The sequence below is a fragment of the Ceratotherium simum genome, chromosome 3, assembly GCF_057802395.1.
Source record: "Ceratotherium simum simum isolate JZ-2026a chromosome 3, ASM5780239v1, whole genome shotgun sequence".
NCBI lineage: Eukaryota > Metazoa > Chordata > Mammalia > Perissodactyla > Rhinocerotidae > Ceratotherium > Ceratotherium simum.
The window spans coordinates 77,822,841-77,840,071 of record NC_141902.1 but is presented as its reverse complement, the minus strand read 5'-3'; the positions used below and the strand labels follow the sequence as shown (position 1 = coordinate 77,840,071).

The 17,231-nt window shown below is 48.1% G+C and overlaps 1 long non-coding RNA gene across 1 annotated transcript; it reads left to right on the top strand.

The window, feature by feature from the left end:
- The first annotated feature begins 671 nt into the window (after positions 1 to 671).
- On the top strand, positions 672 to 14,393 carry LOC147917656 (uncharacterized). Its single transcript, XR_015551736.1, has 3 exons — positions 672 to 804; positions 7,906 to 8,041; positions 13,175 to 14,393. It is a non-coding gene; the product is annotated as an uncharacterized LOC147917656 (long non-coding RNA).
- The last annotated feature ends 2,838 nt before the right edge of the window (positions 14,394 to 17,231 follow it).

Sequence of the window (17,231 nt, the reverse complement as noted above, 5' to 3'; positions counted from 1 at the left end):
GCTTAATTTAGGTGATGAGATATAATCCACAGGGGCATAATTGCTAGAAGAAAAGAAGGTGATGCCCACGCTGTGTTCCGGTCCAGATTCTTCAGGAAGAGCGGGGCTCTTGTCGTCTCCTGGGCACTGGGTCCAAAGTGAAGAGGGTGGGAGCCAGGAAGTGTCCCGAGAAGGGGGCGCACATCGGACTGTGTGTGGAGGTCACTGTGGGCTGCCTGGGGAGCTCGGGGAGCACCGCCCTTCCTCTCTGCCTGGGGCCTGACTGGTGGATGACATGGAGTGGGTCACAGTCACCTTCTCGTGAAAAGCGAACCCTTTCCAGATGCGGTACCGACAGCTGCAGGGGGTCGGGGTGACCAAGGAGCAGATCGGGGAAGGAAACTTAGGTGGGCTCACATTTTGTTTTCAAAGAAAATCCTTCCCTCCTGAAACAGAAGCTGAGCTATGTGCCTTGGCAAACACACAGGACCAGGGCGAACCCTGCAGAGCCTCACTGGACAGTCGGGCCATGCCCTCCGGAAAGGGAAAGGCTTTCTTCTCTATTTCAAATGAGCCTGTTTTGCCTTTTTTAGATGCAAATGTTTATTTGGTCTGACTTCGAAATACCTCAGTGCAGCTGAAATAATTTAAGGCAGCCTTGTAAGAAGTGGCCACTTCCTGACCTTCCAAGCGCGAACCCTTTGCTGGGACCACAGAAGGATTGGCAGGACCCCTGAGGGGCAGCACCCGGCCCTCCTTGACCAGGCCGTCTTGGCCCTTCAACAAACCGTTCACTCTGCACCAGGACCCCAGTGCCGCGGGCAGGTGGGTGCTTCTGCAGGGAAAGCAGAGACAGTTGTAAGGGAGCCAGCATTTGTCAAGGACCTGATATACGTAGGTCACTACCTCTGGGAGAGGGGTGCGGGACTCACCTTTTGGGGTTGACAGGTGCAATATGACTTTCTACCTCCAAATCCTAGAGGTACAGGTTTGCTGAAATCTGTGATGATAGCACCTTTTGCAAACCTGTTGCTTTGAGGATTAAACTGGTAAGATGCCTGGAAAATGCGACTCTTGATGAATGGGTGTGTGCGCCATGACTTGACCGGTGGGTGGGTCCTGCTCACCACCCTCTGTCTGCAATCACTGAGTAGTGCTGGCTGATCTAAGCATTCAGTGGGTCTAGGGGGACACTCCTCACCAATGTCAGGGGCTGCTGTAGCGTTACCTCCATTTTATAGATGAGAAAACTGAGCATCAGTGTTGTTAAGTCAGAATCGGAGCCCAAGCCTAACAGCTGGCAGAGCCTGGCCAGGTCCGGAGAGCGCGCCCTTGTCTCACATCCTCCGCCGGCGATGCCCCTTCAGCTGTGCGGCGATTCCGTTCTTGCCCCCGCGCTGTGGTGGTGCGCCCCCTGCAGGCCTCCGCCCGAGTGTGCCGGGGGCGTCTCCTCCACTCGTCTTTGTGTGGGGCTGTCTGCCCTGCAGGGTCTCCGCAGTGCATCTGAGCTGGGGAGCAGCCTGGACTTTTGTCCTTGGTTCCTGCATCACCTGCTGCCTCCTGCCTCGAGCCCCTGGCACGTACTGTTCTCTCTAGTGGTCGGCCTTCCCCGCCTGGGTTGTGGCAGCTCCACTCCTGGTGAATGCTCAGTGCAAGCACTGCTTCGCCTGACTAAGCCAGGCCCCTGCAGGGTGGCATGATGTGCGCCCTCCTGGGACACCGACTTCCACAGGCTCGCACAGGGTGTCTGTTTTCTCATCAACATCGTCCCAGCCCCCACAGCAGGTCCTGGCACAAAGCAGCCTCTCAATGTGAATGGTGGTGTCCAGTGGGGAAGGATGGAGAAAGCTGAGTGGGAACCGCCAGGAGGCAGGAGGCTGGGGCCGCCTCTGGTATCAGCCTTCCAGCCTGCCAGGAGGGAGTGTGGGTGACCCACCTGCCTGGCCTTCCACTTAGCACTGTGCCTTGAGCCTTTCCTTGGCCTGCATGGGCAGCTTGAAGCCGAACTGGACCCTGGACTCCTGCTCTGGGACTGTCACGCTTGTAATGGGAGGGGGTGGGGCTGTGTTTAGGGGACAGTGCAGGGCACAGCAGCCTGCATGGGGTGCAGAACTGTGGGGCACATATGCTGCTAGGTGATGACTTTCCTATCTTGGGGACACTGCTTTATGGAGACCTGTTGGCCCACCATGGTGCCTTAAACTGGGATCTCTGGAATTGGAGGCCGACCTTGCAAATGGGGGTAGGGTGGGCTGCAGGGCTAGGAGCAGGGGCAGCTTCTGGCCATCTGCCTAGCATGTCCTCAGGCGGAAGGTGGTCGGGAGGACATTCACAGTGCAGGGCCACCAGATACAGGTGGGAATCTAAAGGTAGTGAAGGTGACATCTCAACTTGTAGGGAAAAGGTGGGTTATTCAATACATGTGCTGGGACAATGGGCCAGCCATCTGGAAAAAATAAAATTGAATGCCCAGGTCATATCTTCACCAAAATAAATCCCAGAGGGATCCAGGTGGATCAAAGATTTAAATGTAAAAAGATGCAAACCATAAAAATACCAGAAGAAGATGAGAAAAATAATTTGTAATCTTGGAGGGGGTGAACTTTTTGATTATGTTACAAAATCCTGAGACCATAGATAAAATAACTGATTTATTCTACCAGATAAAAGCCAAATATTTCTGCATGGCAGAAAACATCCTGATTAAAGTAAAAAGGCAAATGATAAACTGAGAATAAAATTATGGCACATCCCTAAGAAGGAAATATCATGCAGTCATTAAAAAGAACAAGGTATATTTATGTCTATGATTTGAGAATAGTATCATATGCATAATAATATATGCAGCTTATGTCACAGGCAGAGGGCTGCTATAAATCAATAAGAAAAAAATCCAACAACAGAACCGGAAAATGGGCAATGGATAGAAATCCTTCACAGGAAATGAAAATGCTTCTAAACATCTGAAAATATACTTAATCTCACAAGAAGAGAAATGCAACTGAAACATCAGTGAAACCCTAGTTCACACCAACAGATCGGCAGAAGTCCAGCCTTTGATGATCACTGTGTGAGGGGGCACAAGCTCAGGGTGGGAGGAGGGGGAATTTGGGCACATCGGGCAGAATTACACACTCGTGTGCTCCGGCCAGCAATCCCACTTCAGGACTTTGTCTTGTAGGGGTTCTCACACACGTGTGTGAGGCCATTTATCACTGAAGCTCATGGAAGCATTGTTTGTGATTGTAAAAGGATGGATACAACTTAAATATTATCAATAGTAGTATTAATTAAATAAATTACAGGACATCCCTAGTATGGAATTACCATTCAGTCATTTTTTTAAAAAAGATATATTTAGGTCTATGATATGAAGTGATCTTCAAAGTGTATTGTTTCATGAAAAAGAGGAAGCTGGAGAGTATGTGTATAGAATCATCTCACTTGTGTGAGTGTCTGTGTAGAAGCATAGAAATTAATTCCTGGAAGGATACATGAAACATGGAACGTGGCACCGTGAGTCTCCTCTGGTGTTATAGACTGAGTGTTTGTGTCCCCCCCAAATTCACATGTTGACATCCTAATGTCATGGTATTGGAATGGGGCCTTTGGGAGGTGATTAGGTCATAAGGGTGGAACCCTCAGGGATGGGATTAGTGCCCTTATAAAAGGGACCCCAGAGAGCTCTCTGATTCTCTTTCCGTCACGTGAGGACACGACGAGAAGTCGGTCGGCTGTCTGCAACTGGAGAGGGTTTTCACCAGAACCTTGCCATGCTGGCACTCTGATCTTGGACTTCCAGCCTCCAAGTCCAAGTCCAGCCTCCATCATGGCTTGTCCAAGCCATGCCTTTGGAGGCTGCAGACCACTCCCAGCTCCACTTTTGCCTGCTGCTGTCTGGAAGTGGGGTCCACCCTGCTGATCCCTGGGAGGGTCTACATCACACCCCCCCCACCTCCCACCAGAAAGGCAACACATACACAGCTACTGGCCCACCAGGAAGGGACAGCCGAGGCAGGGCCTGCCAGACTTGCAGACACTTTTGCAATTGACTTTTCTTACCATCCCTAACCACAGCACTCATCTAGAGCATCGCTGATGCCCTCAGATGGTCCCCAAATCCAATGGCTGGAGCTGAGGTCCACTTGAGTGGGTTATAGTGACTCTGTCCCAGGATGGGTGCCACCCACTGTACAGGTGGAACATGGAGGTGGAGGCTCCACCCTCTGTGTGTGGGCCAACTCTGAACAGGACTCGGCCTTTCTTTACTTCCTGCCCCTCCAGGAGTTCACAAGGGTGCCCAGGAGGGTTCTGTGTCCCCAGGGTGTGGTGCCTCTCCCTGCAGCTTTCTTGTCACCAGCCCTCTGTGTGTTCCTCACTCCTGGCAGAGTCTCAATGGCCTCCGACCCTCCCTCCCTTAGATTTCCACCCTCCTTATCCCCACCCTCCTCTCTCCTGCCTTCCCCACCCATTCCCCTGACTGGGAAGCAAAGGGTCCTGCAGTTCCCCCATACTCCACTCTTAGGAGAGGGAGGGGATGTAACAAATGCTTTTCTTCTACTTCATGATGTACATTAAGTTCGTAAACATCTGGCAACGCCCAGGTCATCAAACAAAATCCCCCAAAGCTTAATGGCTTCCCTGAAACACAGATGAAATACGAGTGCCCACTGTGACTGCGTAATCTACAGAGGGCACGGCCATGGGAAGGAAACAGGCCCTGTCCATGTGTCCAGCCGTGCAGTCTGTGGTCCTGCCAGGCCTCTGGGCATTTGAGGCTCCAGGCAAGTCTTCATGCCCCGACAGCCCTGGCCAGGGGCAGGAGGTGGGCCAACCTGGACCATAGCAGCAGGCCGGGCCCCCTTGGCTTTCCTGTCTCAGTCACCTGCACCCACACCCTGCCGGGAGCCCCTGCAGCAGAAAGGAGCCCGTCTCCTTTCAAGGGTTAAACCCCCACCAGCACAGAGCAGGGGCTGCTCTTCGAGGCTCCCCTTCCCTTGCATGGAGAGCACTCACACCTTTACCACTCTGGTAATTGTTCCTACTGAAGTCAGACATTATTTTAAAGGTGAGTAAAGTAATTTGAATAGTAGGTGGGGAGATGGCACAGAGCCTGCTCATCCTTCTTTCACACTGTCATTAGCTGTACAGGTCTCAGCTGCCATCTCATATGATTATCGTTGTTATTTTACATTTGTGCACATTTCTGTCCACGGATGTGGAAAGAGAGGCTGAGAGAAGCTGCGGGGGGCTGTGAAACAGCCAAGTGCATATGACCCTCGGTGACATGCTCTGCTGGTGACTGGTCCTATGTGGATGGGCAGGCTCTGGGAGCACATGGAGGGGAACAGCTTTCCCTGGCTCTGTGCACTCAGCACGAGTGCTTCACACCACCCTTGGGCCTGGCTCCTCTTCCTGGGCCTGGGTGGGAAAAACAGAACATGGGCTGGGGGACAGAGCTTGCCCGAGGGCTGCCCGCACAATTCCCATCACAGTAGCGGTGGCACCACTGGGAGCTCATTTCTTCCATGCAGCACCGCTGGGGAGTGGGAACCACAGCTGTCCCCATTTTCCTGATGAGTAGATTGAGACATGAGCATGGTGAGGCAGAGAAGGGGGGCCGGGACCTGAGGACCTGTGGGGTGGGTGAGGGGTATGCTGCCAAGAACCAGGCCCTTTCACTTGGTGGAACCCAGAAGCCAGGCAATGGGAGGCAGCTGGCACTACAGGAGGTGGGATGAGGCAGGGGTGGGGAGGCAGAAACAGAGAGGTTGATCCAAACTCTGTCTAGAAAGCCAGGATGACCCAGGTTCCCTCCACTGAAATCCCCAGACAAGCCTGGAGGTTTGTTCTTTGGAGGAATTGGAGAGGAGTGGCTCTAGGCTCAGGGACCCAGAGACAGCAGAAGGCAGTGGTGGGGTCTGGACTGGAAAGGGGCTGGGGTATAAAAAGAAGACTTCACACTAACTTAGAGAACCTGCAAGAGCCCCCTCTCCCGCTCTCCTCCCAGGAAGTTGGCAGCATGACCCACGTGCCCCAGGCAGGCACATGTCCCTAGAGAGACCTAAAAATGCTTCCGTGTGAGGGTCACCCCCGACAAAGCAATCTGCTTCACCCACTGGTCTAAAGCTCCCTTCACCCAACAAATCTTCAAAGAGCTCTTTAGTGCTGCACGCTGGACAATAAACAGATTGCCAAGGATCCCCAAACGTGGGAGCAAAGCTGCCAGCATGGACCCCAACAAATAAACAGAAAAAAAGCACTCAGAGGAATCAGAGGGAAGGGAGCAGGAGAAAAGTTCAAAATGAAACTCCTGTCATTAATATTCTCAGGGAGATGTGAGGGGATGTTGCATCCAAGAAACAAGGGCAGCGTTCTCTAAGGAGGGGGTCATCAAAGCACAAGAAGGCAGAGTCGAGGAAATGTCTAGAAAAAAGACAAAGAGATTGACAGTAAGAGAGAAAAGACAACTAGAAATTTGGTCCAGAGGATTCATTGTCCTACTAATTGGCATTACAAAAGGAGAGAACAGAGAGGACCTTTTCAAAGAAATAATACAAGAAAATTGCCAGCTGAAGGGAGGGAGCCTTCAAATGGAGAGAGCTCATCAAGAAAAAGCACGATGAGCTTTTAAAATTCCACGTCAACACATATCCTCATGAAATCTGAACGCATCAGGGATAAAGAGAAAATCCCACAAACTGGTGGATTGTGGGAGGTGGTACAACACACACAAAGGTTTAAGGATTAGAATGACATTAGGCTTCACAACAGCAGGACTAGAAGATAGAGGACAATAGAATGATGCCTTTGAAATTTTGATGAAAAAGTTTTTTCAACCTATATTTCTACATCACGCCACATTATCTTTCAAGTATGAAGTGGTATAAAAGAATTGCTAGGCATGCAACATTTAAAAAATTTTTACCTTCTGTATATCCTTTCTTAGAAAGATGCTGGAGGATGTGCTCCATCAAAACAAACATGTAAACCAAGAAAGAGGAGGAGCAGGGGTGCAGGAAACAGGGGACTAGCCCTACAGAGAGTCCAAGAGAAGCTCCAAGGTAACAGTTTGTACCACAGACCAAGAGAACAACTGGTCAGATCTGAGCAGGAAGTCAGAGGACCTGGGAGGGAGGCCTCCAGGGAAGGAGGAACTGCTAGATTATCAGATGTCTTAGGGCACTTGAAATATCTGTTTATAGGTGCTTGACAGAAATATGGAAGCATTTGGGGAAAAGTCAGCCATAAGGACGTTGAAAATGATAAAAGGGGGGATTTACCTCTGATGTGGAGGAGAGGATTATGAGAACGGTATATATTCAGCATACACTGTTTGGCTCTGCAATGAGCAATGGTCCTGGTAATATAAATGCCGTCTATTAATTTAACCAAAAACTACAATCTAAAGATACATTAGGATGATGGATGAGGAAGGAAGGTGGGAGCACAGTGGACTAGGAGTGTCAAATCCTCCACAATTGTAATAGAAAGTCAACAAATAATGTCAAAATATAATAAATAGAAAAGTCATATATCCTTATTTTTTCAGAAACAAATGAAAAAAAAAAAAAAAAAGGAAAGCAGTGGTCCCTGGGGAGTGGGACCACGTGATGAGATACAGGCAGAGGACGGCTGCCCTTCACTGTGAACTTCAACTACTTGGAATGTACACTTCACGCAGGGATCACTTTTCCAAAAATAAAAACTTGATTGGAAAAGGAAGAGGAAGCTCCCACCTCTGGCCTGCTGTTGTAGCTAGCGTGGTGCGGAATGGGGGTGGGGAATGATCAGCACCGGGAACACTCAGGAGACTCTGGGGAATTTGGGTATTTAACAAATGGAAGAAGTCCCTGTATGGCTGGTGCCCTGGAGGCAGAAATCCTGGGTCTGAGAAGCCAGCGGGAGCCCTTCTCTTTTCTGCAGGAACTCTCATCAAATTACGACAGTTGGATTTGTTGGTGGAATATGGCCTTCAAAAGAATACCAGCCACAGAACTGGGATAGAGGGAAGGGGTCATGACTGGACCAAGAGGGATGGTCCTCAGGCAGTTTGGAGAAGGTAAGTTTCGGCACGGCTCCCTTGCGGTGGGATTGGAAGGATGGGGGGAGAAGAGTTTGGGTGAGCACATTCTCCTTCTTAGGAAATGAGGCTCAGCCAATGTAGGAGAGGGGCAAGCAAGCTCGAGTTTCCTTCCTAGGCCAGGGGTCGGAACTATGAGGTTCCCTGGCTTCTCAGGTTAGCCGGCACCCTGGTCCCTGCGGCCTTGCCTGTTCCTCTGTTGTGGTCTATGCTGGTGACTCTTGCTGAGCCAGGACCAGAGAGTTGGTCGTCAAGGGGAGAAGGGGGCTGATGAGGACCAGAGAGGTGGGAAGAAGAGAGGAGGGTAGACCACTGGCAGCAGCTGTGAGGGAGGCTGAGCTCCCAACCTTGACTCAACAGAGCCAGGGGGCAGAGATGCAGCTGGCTGGTGCACGAGTTATCTATGCTGTATAACAAATGACCACAAAAACGCACAGTGTAAAACAACAAACATGTGTCTGAGGGTCTGGAATCTGGGAGCAGCTTAGCTGGCTCTTGCAGTTCAAGACTCTCATGAGGCTGCAATGAAGTATAGCCCGGGGCAGCGGCCTCTGGAGGCTTGACAGGCAGGAGGATCTGCTTTCCAGCTCGCTCACATGGCTGTAGGCAGGAGGCTTCAGGTACTCGCCACACAGGCATCTCCAAATGGCGGTTCATTACTTGGCTTCTCCCAGAGCAAGAGATCAGAGAGAGAGACAGACAGAGACAGGCAGAGAGCTCAACCAAGAAGGAAGTCGCAGTGCCGTTTATGACCTAATCTCGGAAGTGTCACACTATCACTCTGTCGTGTTCTCTTGGTGCCTGGGACAGTGTGGAAGGATTCTACAAGGGGTGTGAACACCAGGAGGTGGGATCACTGGGGGCCGTCTTGGAGACCGCGTCTACAGGTGGTACGGGAGATGCACTGATTGGGCTGTGGCTGTGACAAGATCCTAATGAGACACCTGCTCCCAAGGAACATAAGCTCTTTCTGGAATTCTGCCCCAAACCTAGTTTTAATAGTAGAATCATGGTTCACATCTGCTCCTCTGTTTTCAGTCTTCTGATCTCGTTCACATTCCTCACTAAAGGCTTATGATACCCCTTTGCCTAAGTAGGGCATGTTTTCCTAATTGTTTGTCAGATCAGAAAACTGAAGTGCAAAGAGATAGGCCCAATCCTGGCCAGAGGCTCGGCCTGTGCAGTGAGCCCACGGGTGGGTGAGCGGCCCAGAAAGCTGGAGGTTGTGGGCTCTCTAGACGCCCATCTCTGGCTGTGGCTTTCCCACTCACCCTTGTGTTTCATTGATGTCCCCATCCTAGGCACTGGGGACAGGGCGGTGAACAGAAGGACTCCAGTCCCTTCCCTGTGGAACTGATGGTCCAGGAGAGGGGACAGGTGTTCGGCCAAGTGTCTCACAGATAAATACGCAATTACAAATGAAAACCACTGATATGAAAGAAAGCACAGGGTGAGACGAGATAATGGGGAGCCTGGCTCGGCTGGATGCCCGGGAAGTACCTCTGAGGAGGCAGGCAGGCCGCAGGGGATAATTCCTGGTTGTCACTAGGCTCAGAGAACAAAAGAGGGCTCAAACCTCTCATTTATGTTCAGGGTAATATTAGCTTGAGGGACATGTGAATAATTTACTTTTTCTCACAAATGTTGTTAGTACTTAAGGGTAAAGAGTAAAAGATTGAGCCCCAAAGTAAAAAAAAAAGACAACCTTCAGTGATGTCTTTCTGAAGTAAGCAAGGTGTCCTCTTATAGGAACAGCAGAATCACCCAGAAACAATGTCTAATTATAGCAGTGCCATCTGTGGCACTAAAATAAGGATGATTATCAACACTATCTTTCAGGTTTTTCACTAAGTCAGAACAATTTGCTAAAAATAGTCTGTACTGTATCCGCAACGCCCCCAAGCAATGTGTGTTTTCCCATCACCACGGCCTGCCCGCTCCCTACGGCCTGGAGACCGAGGAGGGTGTTAAGCCCTGCTGGCAGCCGTGCTCTGTTGTCGGCTGATTTTCATCCTGGGCTTCGTTACTGAGGCAGTGGGAGATGGGGTGGAGGGAAAGACTGGATTCCAGCCAGCAGGGGAGGGCCACGCAGACACCAGGTTGGGCAGGAGGCCTTGACTGAAGGAACCTTGGGGCATCTTCCAAGTCTCCCAGGGATTTCAGGGCCTATGGCCAGGTCCTCAGTTCCTGGAATCCTGCTGGATCCAGGGAGGCTGATCCCCCACCCCAAAACACTTGCACACGTATAAAGGGCTAAAGTACATAAGTCAGACACCAATTCACTTGTTTCCTATGATGAAGTTCCCTTCTAGGTCTGAACACTCAGGTGCCCCATCCAGGGCCCCCCTTCCTGGGGACAGAATTACAGTGAAGTCTTCAGGGTCACAAAGAGTCCCAGTGAGTGTAGGGACTGAGCTCAGAAAGGCAGGTGGAACGATAATGACATTTCATCCTGGTCATAGGGCCATTGTTGGCTTGCATAGAACTTTCATGTGAATTAGAAAAAAGGGGACCTCATCTGACCCAGGGACCCAGTCAGGAGAGCAGGGCATGCACTGGACTTCAGAACCCACTTGTTTCCTGGACCAGGAGATTTTGAGTAGTGTGCAACCTGTACAACTGTTCATGGCCCCCTGTGGTTGCTATGGGTGTAAGAATTCATTTATGCCCCACAACACCAAGGGCCTCTTCAAGCCAGAAGAGCTCCTGCCTCAGACTCAGGGACTCTTTTCTCTGACCAGGGCAGGATGGACACAACCAATGCTGCCCTTTGGATGTCCTTAGGGTCTAGGCAATGGTGAGTTTATGTTGATTTGTGAGTTTTTAGGTTAATAATTTGCAAACTGTGTCCTGGGGTTCCCTAGCATTTCTAGGAGGAGCTCAAGGCTGATTGGGGCAGAGGGCAGGTTGAGCAAAGATGGTTCTGGACCTCCCATCCCTGCTTGAACCCGAAGAGCTCTCTCTCTCTCTCTTTTTTTTTCTGCCTTACTTGTTGGACTACTATATGAGATTTATTTTGGAAAAAGGATTTCACAGGAAAATTGTCTAAACTAATATTTTCTACCCGAGGGAGAGATCTTTCAAGAAGGAAAGTGAAATAAAGAGTGAGGGAGGGCCAGCCCCATGGCTTAGCGGTTAAGTGCGCGCGCTGTGCCGCTGGCGGCCCGGGTTCAGATCCCGGGCGCGCACCGACGCACCGCTTCTCCAGCCATGCTGAGGCCGCGTCCCACATACAGCAACTAGAAGGATGTGCAGCTATGACATACAACTATCTACTGGGGCTTTGGGGAAAAAAAAGGAGGAGGATTGGCAATAGATGTTAGCTCAGAGCCGGTCTTCCTCAGCAAAAAGAGGAGGATTAGCATGAATGTTAGCTCAGGGTTGATCTTCCTCACAAAAAAAAAAAAAAAAAAAAGGGTGAGGGAGTCCATTATGGTTGAATTGAAAGGAGTTCTGAAAAATGCATTTCAGGGAGAAGGAAAGTGATCTCAGAGGTGGGAGAAGGAATGAAGAACGCAGAGTCCAGGTGAGGGTAAATAAAGACAACCATTGACTGTAGAAAGCAGTATTCATGATGTCTTGGGGGGTTAAGGAAAACAAAACAGGACTAAAGTTCTAGACGGCAAAACACACATGTCAAGTGTGAGTTACATGGAATCCAGGGGCTCAAGGTCCTTGTTCTATTTGGGTGGAAGGTAAAGGTATTGAGTTCAGATTTTTATATATTAAGAATCCTGGGTGAAGGGTGAAATGGTGGGTGAAATGGGAGAAGATGGTCAAAAGGTACAAACTTCCAGTTATAAAATTAATAAGTCCTAGGAATGTAAGGTGCAGCATAGTGACTATAGTTAATAATACTGTACAGTATATTTGAAAATTGCTAAGAGAGTAGATCTTAAAAGTTCTCATCACAAGAAAAGAAATTTGTAACTATGCATGGTGACAGATGTTAACTAGACTTACTGTGGTGATCATTTTGCAATATATACAAATATCAAATCATTATGTTGTACACTGAAACTAATATAATGTTATATGTCAATTATATCTCAGTTTTAAAAAAGGAATTTATGGTATAATTTCTAGGATATTCACTAAAAGATTAGAGCAAAAGTATGGAAGGAAAAAAAAATAAGCATTCTTAAAGAAAGGAGAAAAGATGGGGAGACAAAGAAACCATAAAATCAGATGCTAAATTAAAACCCCAATATATCAACAATTACTTTATATATCAACTTTTAATATATATTAAATAAATATATATTAAATAAATATATATTAAATAAATATATAATAAATAAATATATATTAAATAAATATATATTAAATAAATATATATTAAATAAAAATATATTAAATAAATATATATTAAATAAATATATATTAAATAAATATATATTAAATAAATATATATTAAATAAATATATATTAAATAAATATATATTAAATAAATATATATTAAATAAATATATATTAAATAAATATATATTAAATAAATATATATTAAATAAATATATATTAAATAAATATATAAATATATGTTTATATATAAATATATATAAATACATATATATTTTAAAAATAATTTTTAGTTTATATATGTAGACTAAATGTTTCAGCTAAAAGTCAAAGATTATCAAACTAGTTTTAAAAAATACAACTATTTGCTGTTTTATGAGAGATTTCTAAGACACAAGGTTACGTAACAGTTGAAAATGAAAGGATGGAGAAAAAATATACAGATGTATACAGATACAAAGAAAGGGGCGTCATTATATTAATATCAGATGAGAGTATTTTGGTGAAAGCATTATTAGAGGCAAAGAGCATCAAGTAATAGTGTTAAAAGATCCTAATAAAATGGAGAATCAGCTGTGCGTGGCCCCCAACGTGGCTCTCCATTGTCTGTCCCTGACTGCGGAAGCACTCAGGTGGCGAGGGCACAGGAGGCCTGACATCTACTGGCCAAGTTATCCTGCCCACTGGGTTACTTAGTGCCCCTCCTGGGTAGACACAAAGATCCTCACACTCTGTGCCCACTCCCCGTAAGTCCAATCAGATGCCTCTTTCCCAAGTCTCCTTGTCTCTGAACTTTCGATTTACTCCTTCCAGGCTCCTGACCGACCAGCTAAGCAATTCCCCACTGCGCATGAATCCACGCATATCCTCACCTCAGGGCACTTCTCTGGACACGCAAAGTGGATGACCAGGTGCACTGCATGATGCTCTGTCCATGAGGAAGATTCTCACGGTCGTTAGGTGATGACTGTTGCAGCCACCCCTGCGTGGGGCTGTGGTGCAGTTGCCATCCATCTTTGTCTCTCCCTGACAGACTGAGCTGATCTATCCATGGACCAAGCTTGGGCTTTTTCCTCCTATGTCAACTGATCATAGAAACCCCATGTGAGGTCTTCAGTGCGAGGTGAGGGAGAGGTGTCAGTGCACAGAGGTGGATGACATGGGATCTGGACCACTGCTTGTGGTTCGTCTAGCCCAAGAATCAAAGATGCTCATACCACCATCTCGCTCCTACAGAGCCCCTTCTTGCTCTGGGAACCACTCAAAACTCGCCCAAACTAGAAACCTTCTGCACCAACTGATAAATGCGTCAGAGCAGTTCCCAGGTGTGAAATATGCTGCCTCCAAAACCCAAAAAGGCCTACTAAGCATTGTGCATTTTTCTTAGAGGTAGAAAGTTTAAGGTGCAATGACTTTCTCTTTATTTGGAGGAGTGACTCATCATATATAGGATATGACTCGTCATATCCTAGACTAGTGGGTCCCTAAAAACACCACTAATGGCCCAGGCCCCTGGATCTCTGTTGGGTTGGTCTCCCACTCTCCCGAGACTATATATCTTGCCGTAGCATCAAGAGCGCTTGTCACTTCCTGCACTTCAGGTCTGGTTGACATGACATCACAAGACAGTGGACCAGTGTGCCGCTCTGCAGAATGTTCATACAGTCCAGTCCCTGTCCTGCAGACTGTACTATAACAGAGAGCAGGAGGATCCACACAGCCCTAGGGCAAAACTCTGAATGTTTACTTTTGTCCACCACATGTGAATGTGAGTTGGTCCTCCTTGCGATGGGTATGGAAAAGATGAAATTTACCAGATCAATAGCTACATGCCATGTCCCGAAGCCTGTATTAATCTGCTCTAATAAAGAAGCTCCATATGACACAGTGTCTGCAACTGGGCTGCTGCATGGTCAACTTTGTGGTAGTCCACTGTCAACCACCAGGACCCATGTGGTCTTTGCAGGAAAGATACCAGTGATTTAAATTCTAGTGGATTAAATTATAGTAAATTAAATTAAGTATGAGTGAATTAAATTGGGGAGGTAATGGGGACCACCACGTTGGCACGCTTGATTCTTTGAGAGTGGCACTACTCTCCGACAGTCCTCCATCCCGCCCCACCCCCGATGTAATAGTGTTTTTGATTTAGTGTCTTGCCTAGAGGGGGCAGTTCCAGGGCTTCCACTTGGCCTTCCTCAATAGCTCCTACCCTACAGGTCAAGGGAACTATTTGTGGGTTCTGCCAACTGCCAGGTAAGTCCATGCCAATCAAACATTCAAGAACCCAGACATGACCACTGGGTGGTTCCATGGGCCCAGGCGATACACTGTGAGATGGATCTGGGTCAGGAATCCATTTGTTACGTGACTCTCATATGCCCCTGTCCTACCAGGAGGGGCAGGATGGCGCTGCAAATGTTAATATCAGCTTGGACCATATCCAACCACTGTTGAAAATCTGGTTAATTCCCTTTTCAAGGGTGTGGTTACCCAAGTAAAATGCCACAGGTCCTTTTAGAGATGAACTAGAAGAATCGCTGCTGTATACACTCACCATGGTGCTGCAGGGTTCTCCCTTGTGCTCAGACCCCTCTTCGGTTGATGGATTCTGGGTCTGAAAACTGGCTCAGGTCTGGAAAATGGGCAAAAGAACATGATTTTCCATGGCCTTCTGTGAATATATCTCTTTTCCTTTTGAGATATAATTCATATAACATAAAATTCACTATTTTAAATTGCACAATTCAGTGGATTTTGGCATATTCACAAGGTTGTGCAACCATTACCACTATCTGATTCCAGAACGTTTCCATCATCCCAAAAAGAAACCCTGTACCTAACAATCAAGCCCAATTTACCCCTTTCACCACCCCCCCAGCAACGATTAATCTACTTCTCTCTGTATTTGCCAGAATACTGAACATTTCATACAAATGGAATCATACAATATGTGATCTTGCATGACTGGCATCTTTCACTTCCCATGATGTTTTCAAGGTTCATCCATGTTGAGGCATGCATCAGTATGTCATTCCTTTTTATGGCTAAGTAACATTCCACTGTATGGATATGCCACATTTTGTTTATCTGTTCCCCAGTCAATGGACCTTTGAGTGTGAATCCATTCTTGCCCCTTTTGATTATGTATATTAAGCAGTACCATCGATGGTTGCCCATCTGTTTTGCCCCTAGGAATACCTTGCTCTACGGGCCATCTCTGTTCCATATATCTCTGAAAATTAGAACACCCGCCCGCCCCCTTCCTCCTCATTCTGACCTTGCAGCCATTGTGGTAATTATGGTAATTACACCTCCCTTGAAGAAGCAAGTGCTGGAGTTAAGTGCTGCTGCTGGCCCTTGCTATTTCATGGTTCTCTCATCCCCTCTGCTCCTGGGAGCCTTGTTCTGTGACAGCATCTCCTGCCATCAGCCCCGGCCTACTGAGGACAGCCACTGCTGAGCTTCTCAACGATGCTAGTGCTCCCCTCACCAGTGAATTCCTCATCACCTTGATAAGTGTCCTCCAGCCCTTCCAAGGAGCATAGTCAGATGCTGGGTTTTCCAGTCTCCTAGAGTAGACTAATTTTTGTAGGCTACTTCTTTGAGCCTTTTGATCTTTCCTCCACAGTCTGCCTTGCAAGTTCTGCCATTGCTTTTCCGTTATGGTTCCCTTTAAAAAGTGTCCCATCGCCTTTTTCAAGTTTCTAAGAGCTAACCCAGAAGGAATCATCCTAGGATGCATTCCTGGTTGTTAAACTCAGTGTTGTGGCTGCATGCCCTCAGATCAACAAATCCCTCTTATCCACCGTACTCTTCTGTCCCCCTTGGCCCGACTCCCAGGCACACTCTCATCCCTGCTGGTACACACTAGGCAGGTTCAGTGGCTCCTTTGGTGCATAATTCCCCTCCTTCCTGAGCAGGCCAGTAAAGGTTCAGGGTCCAGATACTGGAGGGCAGGGGCCCTGACACTTGGGATAGGGATATTTGGACTTGAGAGCCTTGCGCCCCTAGATTCCCCTGAAAACCTCTCGGGTTCCCTAGGGTTTCTTTCCCACTTGTTGAAGATCAAGCCTTCATCCATTGCTGGAAGACTCCACAGGCGTCACATGAGGAAGTGCCTTTTAAGACCATGCTGGCTCTCTTAGGGGACGAGCCCCACCTCCCCTCCTGGGCGCCAGACCAATAACCAGAGCCTGGTGGCAGGCAACACAAGCCAACTGGGATGATTCAGCAGAAGGAGACTTTACTAGAAGGACATCAGGAGGCAAGACTGCAGAACCAGCTTGGAAAACACCCACGAACCAGGGAGCTTTGGAGCAGGAACCATGCGCACAGCCGCGCCACCAGAATGGGCTGGTCAGGGTGCTGCTGCTACTGCTGCTAACTCTGGGGCAAGCTGATCGCCCTCTCTGTGCACAAATTCTAGCCATTCCTCATGACCTCACCTCTCACTGTGAGTCCACCCCCACGTAGGAGTGTCCTGGTGCCTGAGCCCAGCTCACTGGCCTGTGCCCGACTGGCTGGGTGGGCAGGTGAGGAAGGGCGGTTTTGGCACTTCGGCTTCAGAAGCCACATCCCACCAAACCCCCACCGTGGGGAATTCCCTGCCAATGCAGGAGGAGATTTGGGTCATGGTCAGGTAAAGACAAATGTCTCTTAGCTATGGCTGGGGGAGAAGGATGTGGGTTGGGGATGCTGGGCTGTTCCCTCGGATCTGCCATCAGAACACAAGCATGTCGACAATACCGATATTTAGAACCTGGCCCTTCTTGGGGAGATTGTCTAGTCATGGAGACCATCGCAGACGTCCTCTAATGGAGTGAAGCTCTATTGTTGTAACATGGGAATCTAGTCAATGGGTGCAGAA